The 14,335-nt window shown below is 41.8% G+C and overlaps 1 long non-coding RNA gene across 2 annotated transcripts; it reads left to right on the forward strand.

The window, feature by feature from the left end:
• Positions 1 to 5,909: 5,909 nt before the first annotated feature.
• Positions 5,910 to 10,771, forward strand: LOC110197348 (uncharacterized). 2 transcript variants are annotated; one of them, XR_002321461.2, is made up of 4 exons: positions 5,910 to 6,101; positions 6,750 to 6,818; positions 9,802 to 9,921; positions 10,455 to 10,771. It is a non-coding gene; the product is annotated as an uncharacterized LOC110197348 (long non-coding RNA). The 2 variants fall into 2 exon arrangements; XR_002321460.2 differs by having other exon boundaries at positions 9,802 to 10,771.
• The last annotated feature ends 3,564 nt before the right edge of the window (positions 10,772 to 14,335 follow it).

A 14,335-nucleotide genomic window follows, 5' to 3' on the forward strand; every position in this document is an offset into this window, starting at 1 on the left:
CCTGGCTTTGGATGCTACGGTGCCTGATGTGGGCAGCTGGGTGATGTAGTAGTAGATCGAGTGCTGGGCCTGGAGTCAGAAAGACTTCTCTTTGTGAGTTCAAATCTGGCCTTAGACACTTAATGCTATATGACCCTGGGTAAGTCACTGAGCCCTATTTGCCTCAGTTCCTCAATTTGTAAAATGAGCTAGAGAAGGAAATGGCAAACCACTTCAGTATATTTACTAAGAAAACCCACAAAGAGTCAGACACAGCTGAAAAATGACTGAACAGCAACTATCTGACTGTGTAGGTACACAGTTATCTCTTTGGATCTCAGTTTTCCTTATCTATATTGTGTCCTGCCTTTCCTCCAGGGTTGTTGTGCAGATCTAATGGAAAAATAGATGGAAAGTGCTCTGTAAATTGCAAATCACACCTGCTCAATGTAAAGTCAACTATCATTGTTATTAAGTTGAGAATAAGCCTTTTGTTAATCTCACATTTGGATTTAGACTTTCTCCTCATGATGGGGTGCAAATGATGGACCCCTAAAAGGTCCTGGACTTTCCTATGTGGCCCAGATCTCCTGGTGTTTTCCTGGGGCACCTGGCCCTTCCCAGTTCCTTGCACTGTGGCTTTGACCCTGTCCCAGTCAACAATTCTCTGTTACCTCTAACTTTCTAGCCCAATCCTTTATAGTCTGTTACCTCCGGATCAGCTTTGGCCACTTCCCACCCTTAATTCCACCTAGACCCCTTCTGTTACCTCCCAATCACCCCAGACTACCTGGCCACTCCTAGATCACATCCAGATCTTCCCACAGTTTTCTGTATAGTCTCCAGTAAAGTGCTCAGATTCCTTAAGAGTCTGGTTTGATCGTCAATACAAGCATCACGAAAGCTCAGATTCTTGAAATCTGGCCAATGGGGTGGATTCTTAAAATCTTGCCCACCTCAATCGGTGTTTTAATAAACCTTGTCTCGGACTGAAAGGATTGAGTTGAATTCATTTGGAGCAGGACCCGTGTTTTCTGCCCTTGAATTTTGGGGCTCCCAGCACCCCTAGATTACAACAATATGGCAGCAAACATTTCTTGAGTTCTAATGTCAGACAAAGTCAGATTTGGGGTGGGGGTACACAGGGATGAGTAAGACCTAGCCTTTGCACTCAAGAACCTTTCAGTCTAGCAAGACTTCATTGGCAATTCCATTTTTACATACTGAAGGCAGTGATTTCATAGCAAGGTTGGGAGCACAAGGTAGGCAGATAGGAACAGGGGTGGGAATCACCTGGATATTTTAAGCCCCAAGAGGAGAGGGAGTCAGATTTTGGCCCTATATAAGGAACATTTCCTAACAATTAGATTTTCCAATTATTCCAATCCAAAATGTAATTTTCCAATTAGATCTTGATAAAAAAAAATAGAATGATCTACCTGGGTAAATAGTTTAGTAGACAGTTTGTGAGCTGTTGTGGCCAAAATAATTCTTTCCTTCTTAGTGACGATCCCTCTTCCTGGAGCTATTCAAACACAGGCTAGGGGACCACTTGTTAGTGATGGCATAGAAGGGGTTTATGCATTGAGCAGGTTGGACTGAGATGCCATCTGAAGCCTCTTTCAAGGCTGAGATTCCTCGATTCCATGAGAGTAGTGTTATAGGTCTCCAGACATTTGAGAGGGGCAGTGCCTAGACCATGAACCATAAAGTTCTTCTCCGGGGTGAGAGATGATGTAGGTTTTGGGCAATGGAAACAGTCATGGACTCACAGACTGTCAGAGCCTTGGAGGTCTTTTGTCCTGCTCTCATCCTTATGCTCCAGTTACCCTGGCCTCCCCACCTCTGCCTCCTCCCAGTGGCAAAAGTTTAGGAACCATTTCCACCCCCTCCCCCTACTCCCACTCCAACTTGCTGTTGAGTTTTCCCCAGGAGGAACAATTTTCAGTTATGGTACTGGGAGCTGCTTCTCTGCTTCTCTGCTTGTAACATGATCTTCCTTCCTCTGGGCTCAGATCCCTATTCCTTCCCTTTGCTTTTTCTCTCTTTTCAGTAAAATTCCCATTCCCATTTGTTTAAGAGTAGGCCTTCTTACTGTTCCTTGAACATAACACTATCCCATTCTGTTCCTTTTTGCTGATGGTTCCATGTTCCTAGAATGCTCTCTCTCCTTGCCTCTGGTGTTTAGACTTCGAAAGGCATTTTGGGTTTTAGGGCTCTATTTTTTTCCTTCCCTATTATTTATTCTAGGGGCAGCTAGATGGCGCAGTGGGTAGAGCATTGGCCCTGGAGTCAGGAGGACCTGAGTTCAAATCTGCCCTCAGACACATGATACTCACTAGCTGTGTGACCCTGGCCAAGTCACTTAACTCTATCACCTCCCCCCCAAAAAAAAATCACTTATTATTTATTCTGTCATTGTTTCCCCCCTGAAAAACTGAGACAATTAACTCTTGTCTCATGTAGTTTTATGATTTATTGAAATATAGCTCTGAAAAAACAGGTTTTGTTTAAAGTCCATTGTGATTCAAATGTAACTACTCGACTATACCCTTAAACAAGACCTGTACAACTTGGCAGGAGACAGGGGCCAAAATTAAAATAGGCTAAACTGCTTTGGGCCATAGACAGGTTTTTAGTGCTGATTTTCCAAATAAAGGTATAATTAATGATTAAACTGTTTTGCAAATAAGCCATATTTTAAAAAAGAGAAATTTCAATTAATATCAATTAATTGCACTTACAACTTAAGATTTTTATTTATCATGAAATCACATCAATGTTTTTAAAAAATTACTTTGCTAAGTGGTACAAATTTTAATAGATTTTTCAAGTTTTCTCACTGTTTACATTTAGTTAATGAGACGTATTACACTTCTTGTCAGTGATCAGTTTGTCGTACTCCAGAATCATGTTTGAAATAGATTTCGTTAGAAATCTGGAAACTAACCTTAGTAGCCACCTCATTTTCTGAGTTTACTTTCTTGAAAAACAAAACATTGGGGCAGTTAGGTGGCACAGTGGCTAGAGCACCAGCCCTGAGGTCAGGAGGACCTGAGTTCAAATCCAGCCTCAGACCTAACACTTACTAGCTGTGTGACCCTGGGCAAGTTACTTAACCCCAATTGTCTAACAAACCCCCCCCAAAAAAAAAAACAAACATCATTCCCCACTGAGATTTTTCAACAATTTGGATGCTTTCATTTGTTTTTCACTGGTTCCGATTTGCTTAAGTCAGGATGATTTGATTTGTATTCCTTTGGAACAGCTATTACTTCTCAGCAAACAAGGCACAATATTTTGTCTCATGTAAGTAAACAAGTGTCTATTTGTCCACTCAGGATTAAATGTTCTATGTCCTGATTCAGTCTTCCATTTCTTTTTATCACCCATTTTACAAAGTCACCCCAAATACTTTAATGCTAGAACCAGAAAACCTCCACAATAACTGCTCACTTACAAAGAAATACTGCACTGAGTGTCGGACTTGGAGAGAGCGCCAGACACTCATGCAACTTGGAGGGCAGTCACGCAGAGAGGGTGGGGAAGAAGCTCTTGTGTTCTTGTGGCTCCATCACATAGTAGGCGTCAGCGGCCTTGGCGCGTGGCTGCACTCGTTTTGTCCCTGTTCAATGCCAGTGATGACTACGACTCTTGCTCCTCAGACTAGAGACAGAGTGATGATGGTTGGATGCCACAACTCACCCGACAAACAGGAGATAGCGCACAGTTGGCAACCCACCCACCAAGCTGCATGACGGGTGCAATAGTGACTAGCGGGAGGCAGATTAAGCAGGGCATGGACAAAGCACCTTTGGTATCTTTACTTCCTTTTTCGTCCTTTACATTTTTCGCAGCCACCTGAAATCCTTTGGCGGCCCACAGGCAGTGTCGTACAGGCTTGCTTTAAGCCCATGTCAGCCTGGCTTTCGCCGATTGTCCAATAATAGGTCCCAGCCCAAGTCTTACTTGCTGCTTGTTTGGGTTTTGATGGCTCAGAGTGAGGGCAAATGGTTAACAATTGTTTCTGTTCTGGCCAGAAACTCTGAGGGTCTTCCCCTTCTGGACTGACTCTTTTAGGAAGGCAAACTAGGCCATCTTTTGCCTCAATTCTTACGTACCCTTTAAGTACTGAGTTGGCATTGCCTCGGATAAACCAAGACCCAGAAAAGACCCTAGCTTAAAAAGGCCAAGGTCTGCTGCTGCACCTGGGCCATTGCCAGGCATCTTGATTTATGTCTCGCCACTGGACTCCAGTGATTCTGAAGGAGAGAGTGAGGCTGAGGACTCTGCACAGCTCTGCCTCACTTAAATCCAATTGACTTGCAAATCAAGACATCCCCCTCCTGATGTCATTGGTCCTCTTTGAGAATGAAGGACCACTACTACCACCACCAACAGCTTCCCCAGCCTCCCCAGCTGCTAGTGCCTTCTGACTAATATTATCATCATTTACACTACATATATCTTATATGTACAAGTTATTTGTATCTTTTCTCCCCCATTAGAATGTGACCTCCAGGAGGGCAGGCACCCCATTTTTGCCTTCCTTTATATCCATCATGCTTAGCCCAATGCCTAGAATACAGTAATTCTTGTTGACTGACTGACTGAGATCTGCCTTCCTCACGAGCATCTCTGTTGATGACTTTCTGTATAATCTTAGATAAGTCACTTCACCCCTACAAGCTGAAGTTCCCCTATATGTAAATCGAGGGTAATGCTTTCTAGTTTGCCTTCCTTCTTTCTAGCCCTATTGTGAAGACACCAAAACATAACAGCTATGAAGACCCTTGATTGCTGTAAACGTGTGAGCGCTTAGCTGTATTTACTGCAAACCAGTAAGGGGTAGTGGAAATGATGGGGTGATGAGACCTAGACCCCTAAAAGGAAAAGATCATATCTTTGAAAGCAGCCCAGCCCCCGAATTTTCCCACACATTTCAGCAGCCCAGATCACTGGCTTCTCACCCAAGGCATCTGGCCCATCCCGGCTGGCTTAGATACTTTGACAGTCCTTTCACAGTGGCCCTTGACCAGCCCGAGACCACTCAACTCTTTTTACAATTGCCCCTGGCCCACTCCAGGCTATTTACCACTCCTTAATTTCATCGAGATCTTTTCACTGTCCTTTTTTTGTATATAAGAATCAGTCTTACCCACATTAAGTTGTAGATTCACAAGGAATCTTGCCTGTACTATCGGTGTTGCAATAAACCTTGCCACTTTGACTGGAAGTTGATTTGAATGCTTGAATTCTTTCCAGGTGGACACCCCCCCCCGTACCCTGACACTTTGGGGTTCCCAGCAACCCCACACCTCATCAAAAAGATCCCTGACTTGGCTCTTTCACTAACTCACCCTTGTGCTCTTGGGCATGTTACCTAGTCCCTCCAAGCCTCAGTTTCCTTATTTGTAAAATGTAGATAATCTTTGTCCCATTCCCTATTTCCTAGGGCTGCTGTGAGAGATATGCTTCCAGTAACTGTAGTATAAAGGTGGGAACTGTAGTTATTATTATCTTCCTTCAGAAAGCCTTGATAAATGGGAATTATGCACATGCTTTGGAGTTTGTTGATTCAAGTTTTATCAATCCCAAGGTAGCTAAAAGCGATTTTTTTTTTCATAATCTGTCCAAGATAATGACTTCTGGGCTTAGATCCCAAATACCAACTTGAAGCCAAAGACCAGCTTTCCCAGTTAATGATTAAACTTTTAAAAGCCTAATTTATAGGGAATGCCCATGGAGATTTGCTCACCAAAGCTACAAAAGGGGACCCTGGGAGGTTCTGGCCTCTGGCAAGTTGCCTTAGGACCTTTAACTAAGGCCTCATATCCAGGGGAGGGAGAAGGCCACTCCCCTCAGCAGGGGAGAGGAAACATTTGATCACCAAGGATAAATCAACATTGTCTCATTCCGGCACCCAGTGCCCCACACAGAGTCTTCACTGTGTGATAAGCAAACTCTCCCTGAGCTCAGGCCAAGTTCCACATTAGTGGTGAAGTCATGGGAGGGAGGGAAAGCTGAGTCCTGGATGAGCAACATTCACGGAAGGGGGCATTCAACAGCACTTATCATCTACCCATACCTACAGGCAGCAGGGCCTCCCTATTTCACTCCAGGTAAGAAGGCCAGGATTTAAATCCCACTTTTGCAATGTCACTGGGGGTAAACTGACTGTCACTACCACCTCCCCCCAACTAAATAAATCATAGTGGCTCTGGATTCAAATATAAAAAGCCTCTGTTTGGCATTTAAGCCTTTCCCAACCTCCCTCCTTCCTACCTTTCCATTCTTCTTACACATTAATCTCATCCACTCACTCTGTGACCTAACCTAAATGACCCTGTCACACGCTCCTCTATCTCCGGTCCTCAGGCCTTAGCAGTGGTGTTCCCCATCCCTGGAATGCTTTCCCTCCTCAACTCTGTCTCTCAGTTTTCCAGGCTTCTATTCAAGATTTCGACTCAGATCCCTTCTTCTGTACTTTTCCCAGCTTGCTGCCAGTCCCCTTCAGCTGCTAGTATGTTCCCTGTAGAGATTACTTTCCATGTCTATATATCTAATTACTTATATGTTGTCTCTCCCATTAGAATTTGAACACCTTAAAGCACAGGGATTGTTTTGGCCTTTGTTTCTATCCCCAGCACTTAGCACAGTCCTTGGTATGCAGAGTTCGTGTTTAATAATTGCTTTTCAACTTGACCCTGAGCCTTAATTTGTTTATCTGTAAAATAGGAATACTAATCCCTGCTCTGTCTCTCTCATAGGGCTCTTGTGAGGATGAAGCAAGAGTATGGATGCATAGTGTTTCATAATCATAAAGCAATATGAGACATGTGAGTTAGGATTTATTATTATTTTTAATCAGAGGAAGTATGTCATTATATAGTCATTTTGGTTGTGTCTGACTCTGTGACCCTATTTGGGGTTTTCTTGGCAAAGATACTGGAGTGGTTTGTCATTTCCTTCTCCAGTTCATTTTACAGATGAGGAAACTGAGGCAAACAGGGTGAAGTGACTTGCCCAGGGTCACCCAGGTAGTAAGTGTCTGAGGCTAGATTTGAACTCAGGAAGATGAGTCTTCTTGACTCCAGGCCCAACATTCTATCCACTGTACCATCTAGCTGCCTAAGAGGAAGTATAGATCACTAGAGTAAACCCTGGATTTAGAGTTAGGAGACTTGGGCTTCCTTGTGTGACCTTAGGCAAGTCATTTCACCAAATTCATACATCATCTTGTAACACAAGGATAATAATAGAGCTCTACCTTCCTAACTCACAGGGTGTTTGTGAAGGAAGAGATTTTTTAAAATGCAAGAGTGCCACATGAATATAAATAGTGTTTATTATGTCTTCAGTACAACCTGTGTGATCTGTGTAAAGGCAAGTCACTTCACTGGGCCTCAGTTTTCTCATCTATCAAATGAAGGGGTTGCATATGGTCACCTGTAAGGACCATTCCAACCCTGGGTCTATGATCCTTTGACCTCAAAAGGTCCCACCACTGTGGGAGCCCTCTCCATCAATCCAATGTAGATCCCAACCCTTTCATATGTTAACAGAAAGTTTCTGAGCTGTTATGGCCAAAACAATTCATCCCTTCTTCATGGCCAACCCTCTTCTGAGTTTCTCAACCATTATCTAGGCTGGGTGGGTGTCATAGAAGGAAGGGTATGAAGGCAGATGAAACGATACAGGTGGGGGGGAGGGGGGAGAACCATACATTATGGAGGAAGTAAGGAGTGCATCATAGAGAAGAATGAGACACGGTGGGCGTGGGAGCCCTTCTTAAATGGAGGCCTGGTAGGAGCTGTCCAATCAGGGCAGCCGGGCTGGAAGGTACTTCTAATGTGTGAATTCTGGGGCTGAAGTGAGCCTTCAGGATTTAGAACTGGGGCATGGTGTAGCCTCAGGGTGGAAGGTCTGGGGAGCAGGCTGGAGAGAAGGAGAAAAACAAGTGCTAGGTAAAGACAAGGTAAGGCTCAGAGGTACAGGGTGACCTCTGCATCTGTCGCACTGGGGCTGGAAGGAACTTCATTTTCAGACTAGGATCACAGGCTTAGAGCTGGAAGGGACCTCAGATGTCATCTAGCACAACTCTATAATTTTACAAATGAGAAAATTGAGGCCAAGGGAATTCAAGTAAGTTGTCCAAGGTCACGAAGCTAATAAATAGTAAGAATTCGAAGCCATGTCGTCTGGCTCTAAATTCAGTTGCCCCTTATGTCTCCATTGTGGTGAATAGAGGCATTCATGGAAATATACCAGCAGTGGGTATACTTCCACGCTTCCTCCCAGAAGCAACAATGCTCCTCATTCCCCTTCTGATGGTCCTTTGGAGATGCAGGGTACAATTGCTCCTGCAGGACTCTTCTGGGAATGGGACATTGCTTCCTGGTATGACTGCATCCAGAGTGGGACTGTCTTCTGTGTCATTGCATTTACCTCTCCCTGGTCCTTTATCCATCAAATTTGTCACAGGTATAATTTTGACTACATGACTATTTATGTTTTGATGCTGTCCTGGAGCCCACACGGTAAAAATGGAGCAAAAAGGAAAAACTCTGGTCAGATCCATCTTAGTGCTTCTGGGATGAATGACTGAGCTCACTCCCTATCTTCCCTCCTTTGGTATCAGTCCACACACCAGTGGCATGGTACCTAACAGGCTGATAACAAGAGACAGTATTGTGCCAGGCCTGTTCTCAAAGCTTTTTCATCTTGGTCGGGTTAGATCTGTGACAATTAAAAAATTCCAAGAGACATAGTTTCTGGGTAATTTAATCATTTTATTAGTAAGACCAGCACATTTATTCATAAAAGGATGGTCATTTGGCCATCTCTCTTAGAACAAAGACCCTTCATGATGGTGAGTTCACAGTTTATATGACCATGGAAGAGTAGGTGTTAACTCTGATTGGTTAACAATTAATGAGAAAATGAATATTGAGAAAATGACAGACTGGGCTATATTATAATGAGGGTCTTGGGGTACTGACTTGGGTCATCCAAATCTTGATCAAGGTGATTTAACAATTTCCATTCACTTGACTGACAAAAGAGAGAATCCACATTTTCCCAGACCTGTCTGAGCAAACACAATGAGCAGGAAAGCACCTATTAACCTAAAATTGGAATTTCTTTTACTGTCTTTGATTAGATCTTAACCATCCTGGCTGGGTAAGTGTTTTAGAAAGATTTCCCACACTGGTTGTTTTCTGGATGAGAAAGCAGAAAAAGGGAAAAACCTTGGTCCTAATACACTATTTAGTTATTAGTTACAAGAGAGAAATACTCATTTCACACAGACCTTAGGTACTGTATTCCCAGATGGCACATTTCCAGATCTTACAGTCCTTTCTCTGAAGCGATGAGATGTCAGTGAAGGTTTCAGATACAATAGAGGGAATTTTCTTTTTTTAAAAAAAAGTGTTCTTTAATAGCACTTGTAATACATTCAGAAGATCATAGGAAGGGACCTTGGAGGTTAGCTAGCCTAACCCTCTCATTATTACAAACATGTAAAATAAGGCCCTCAAAAGGCAAGTGACTTCTAAAGTTCCTACAGGGTAGTAAGGGGCAGAGCCTGGAAATATATGTTTGCAGGTCACTAGTGCTCTGAAAAGAGAGGGAGAATGGAGAATGGATGGAAAACAGGCCTCAGAGTCAGGAATATCTAGGTTGAAGTCCTACCTCTGACCCAGGTACTGACTGTGTGCCCCTGGGTAAATTGAGCTTTTAATGCACCAGAAAACTCTCTAGGACTACAAGTTGCAGAGTTTATGTTCATCTACATTGATAGATGGAATTTCCTCACAGTAGGAGAACCTTACACCTATGAGATTATAAGACCACACACACACTAAAGCTAAAAGTTACTGGAGCTCCCATCTACTACAGACCGGTCAGAAATGAAGATGGAGCGTGTTGAAAAACTTGGTAAGTCACCATGAAGATTGTACTCAATTCACAGAATGTCAAATTCCCTACAACTCTTCCCTGATACAGCAACTGCAAAAAGTGAAGTTTGCCTGCATCACTATCAACAGTGTGGGACAGAGTGAGGTGACTGGGAACAGTCAGGCCAGTTAGTTACACAAGTCCTTGTAGGCCTGGAGCCAAAGGCTTGTTTGCCTTCCTGTGTGGTGGTGTGCAAATGTCCAGGACCCTGTTTAACCTTCTCTCATCTCAGGCCTGACTGGCCAAATAAACATTGCAGAATCTCAGTTCACTGCCGTGAGGATAAAGGGAGGAGAGATCCTGACACCCAGATCAGAGGAATACTTAGGCCCAGGTCCTCATCCTAGAGATTTACCTGAAACCTCTGAATCACAGAATTTCAGAGTTGGAAGGGACCTTTGTTACTGTTCAATTGTTCCAGCCATGTCCAACTCTTCGTGACCCTATTTTAGGGTTTTCTTAGCAAAGATACTGAAGTGGTTTAACATTTCCTTCTCCGACTCATTTGACAGATGAGGAAACTGAGACAAACAGCTGGTAAGTGTCTGAGACCAGATTTGAACTTGGGAAGATGAGTCTTCCTGACCTCAGGCCCAGCACTCTATCCATTGTACCACTGGAAGAAACCTTAGAGGCAAGTTATTCCAACATATACTTGACCAAGAATGCCTCTTCTTTTTCTTTTATTTGTTTTATTCTGAACTTAAGAAATAAAACAAGCATTTCCATAACAGAATAGAAAAAAAAGATGACTGTCCATGAAATGGCACATCTATTATGTACAACTTGTTATTAATTTTAAATGTATAATAAAGTTCTCGTGTAACTATCTTTTTTTCTCCTTTTTTTCTTCTTTCCCCACACCCTAGAGATGGCTACCATTAAACACAAATACGTATATATGTGTAAGACCATTCTATACATACTTCCGTTTATCAGTTCTTTCTTTGTATTCAGATAGCGTCTGCCTTCATCTGTCCTTTTGTAGCTAATTTGGGTATTTATAATAGTCAAAGACTGCTTCTGCAGAATCCCAAGAAATGGTTGTCCAGCCTCCACTTGAAGACATCCAATGAGGAGAAGCTGACCATCTCCTAAGGTAGCCCATTTTATTTTTGACAATTCTTTTTTTTTTTTTAAGGCAGCTGGGGTTAAGTGAGTTGTCCAGAGTCACACAGCTAGTTAAGTGTCAAGTGTTTGAGGCTGGATTTGAACTCAGGTCCTCCTGACTCTGGGGCGGGTGCTCTATACACTATGCCACCTAGCTGCCCCTTGACAATTCTAATGAACAGGAAGTCACTACTACCCCAACCCCCCCTCAACATCTAGCCTAAATCTGCCTTCTTTCAACTTCCACCTTTTGGCCGCTGGTTCTGCCCTCTAGGGCCAAGCCAAACAAATCTAATCCCTCCTGCACCTGACAGCCTTCAAATATTTGAAAAAAGCAATTGTACTTTCCCCTAATCCGTTTGTTCTCTCCAGGATAAACATCCCACTTTCCTTTAACTCTTCCTCAAAGGATTAAACATCCCTAATTCCTTCAGGCCATTCTCAGACCGAGTGGTCTCCAGTTTGTCAGCATCCTTCTTCAACTATAGTTCTCAGAACTGAGCACAATCATTCAAATGAAGTTTGGGAAGGTCAGGGGATAGGAGAACTATCCCCTCCTTTTTCCCCTTGACATAATGCTGCTTTCTATCAATGCCTGAGACCAGTTTAGCATTTTAAGCTGCTACGTCATACTCTGACCCGAACTGAACCAAAAATCCAATAAAATCCCTGATCAAGGTAACGAGAATGGTGGTTTTGCCATGCCGCCCACATTGTGTATTTGCATGGTTGATTTCTGGAACCCAAGTGTAGGTTATTAATCACCGTATAATTGTTGGCTTCAGTTCGTTGTTACGAGAGGATGTAAGCAGGGGGTGTGCTGATAAATCTTTAACAATCAGCTCTCAAAAAAATGTACACAGGTAGCATTTTTGAATTTAATATGTATTAGTAACATTTTCTCCATTACTTTCTTTTCTTTTTTAAAAAATTTATTAATTTATTTTGATTTATCAACAATCACTTCCATATGCTTTTGAGTTGAAAATTTTTCTCCCCCTTCCTCCCCCCCACCCTCCTCAAGACGGAACACAAGCTGATATAGGCTTTACATTTCCATACCCATTAAACATATTTTCACATTAGTGAAGTTGTAAGTAAAAATTAAAACCAATAGGAGGAACCATCAGAAAGAGGAAACAAAACTCAACAGAAGGTAAAAATAAGTGATAGCGATTCGGCTTCCATAGTTCTTTCTTTGGATGTGGACAGCATTTTCCATCCTGAGGCCTCTGGAGATGCCTTAGATCCTCGTGATGCTGAGAAGGGTTCAGTTTAACAATCTTAGTCATTGAATAACGTGGCTGTTATTGTGTACAAAGTCCTCTTGGTTCTGCTCACTTCACTCAGCATCAGACCATATAAGTCTTTCCAGGTTTTTCTGAAGTCAGCCTGTTCATCATTTCTTATAGCACAATAGTATTCCATTACATTCATATACCACAACTTGCTTAGCCATTCCCCAATTGATGGGCATCCTTTCAATTTCCAATTCTTTGCCACCACAAAAAGAGCTGCTATGAATATTTTTGTACATGTGGGTCCTTTTCCCATTTGTTTGATTTCTTTGGGATATAGCCCTAGAAGTGGTATTGCTGGATCAAAGGGTATGCACATTTTTGTAGCCCTTTGGGCATAGTTCCAAATTGTTCTCCAAAATGGTTGGATCATTTCACAACTCCACCAGCAATGTATTAGTGTTCCAATTTTCCTACATCTTCTCCAACATTTATCATTTTCCTGTTTTGTCATGTTGGCCAATCTGATAGGTGTGATGTGGTACCTCAGAGTTGTTTTGATTTGCATTTCTCTAATCAATAACGATTTAGAGCATTTTTTCATATGACTACAGATGGCTTTAATTTCTTCATCTGAGAACTGTCTGTTCATATCCTTGACCATTTATCAATTGGGGAATGGCTTGTGTTCTTATAAATTGTCTTAATTCTCTATATATTTTAGAAATGAGGCCTTTATCAGAGAGACTGGTTGTAAAAATTCTTTCCCAATTTTCTACCTTCCTTCTAATCTTATTGCATTGGCTTTGTGCAAAAACTTTTCAATTTAATGTAATCAAAATTATCCATTTTGCTTTTCATAATGTTCTCTATCTCCTGTTTGGTCATGAATTCTTCTGTTCTCCATAGATCTGATAGGTAAACTATTCCTTGTTCTCCCAGTTTACTTATGGTATCAGCCTTTATATCTAAGTCATGAACCCATTTTGACTTTATTTTGGTATATGGTGTGAGATTTGGGTCTATGCCTAGTTTCTGCCATACTCTTTTCCAGTTTTCCCAGCAGTTTTTTTCAAAGAGTGGGTTCTTATCCCAGAAGCTGGGGTCTTTGGGTTTATCAAATAATAGATTACTATAGTCATTGCCTACTTGTGTCTTGCATATTTAACCTATTCCACTGATTCACCTCCCTATTTCTTAGCCAGTACCAGGCAGTTTTGATGATTGCTGCTTTATAATACAATTTATAAAGGTGGAATTGCTAGGCCACCTTCCCCTGCATTTCTTTTCATTAGTTCCTTTGATATTCTGGACCTTTTGTTTTTCCAAATGAATCTTGTTATTATTTTTTCTAACTCTATAAAATAATTTCTTGGTAGTTTGATTGGTATGGCACTGAATAAGTAAATTAGCTTAGGTAGGATTGTCATTTTTATTATATTAGCTCGGCCTACCCGTGAGCAACTGATGTTTTTCCAATTATTTAGATCTGATTTTATTTGTGTGAAAAGTGTTTTGTAATTGTGTTCATAGAGTTCCTGCGTTTGTTTCAGTAGGAAGACTCCTAAATATTTTATAATGTCTACAGTAAGTTTAAATGGGATTTCTCTTTCTATCTCTTGCTGTTGGACTTTGTTGGTAATATATAGGAATGCTGATGATTTATGTGGGTTTATTTTATAGCCTGCAACTTTGCTAAAGTTGTTTATTATTTCAAGTAGTTTTTTACTTGATTCTCTAGGATTCTTTAAGTATATCATCTCCATTACTTTCTTAAGGCTAGACGATCAATGAAACAATAAATCAGGCTCTGATTTACGGTGTTTGCCCATTTCTGAAGCATAAAATGCTTACACTGAAAATTCAATAAGTCCTTAGGAGTCATTTTGAGCTGACTCTAACACTCCCCTGAATATAGGTCTGGTAACTTCAACTCTGGCCAAGTTAGTTCTCCTTCTAAGCAGTATGGTGGGATGCAGAAAGCTTTGGTTCCCTTCTTGGCTCGGCCTCTGCTATACCTATGTATCGTTTAAACTTTCTGAGCC

Source organism: Phascolarctos cinereus, unplaced genomic scaffold (genome assembly GCF_003287225.1).
Source record: "Phascolarctos cinereus isolate Bilbo 61053 unplaced genomic scaffold, phaCin_HiC Scaffold_2;HRSCAF=192, whole genome shotgun sequence".
Classification (NCBI taxonomy): domain Eukaryota; kingdom Metazoa; phylum Chordata; class Mammalia; order Diprotodontia; family Phascolarctidae; genus Phascolarctos; species Phascolarctos cinereus.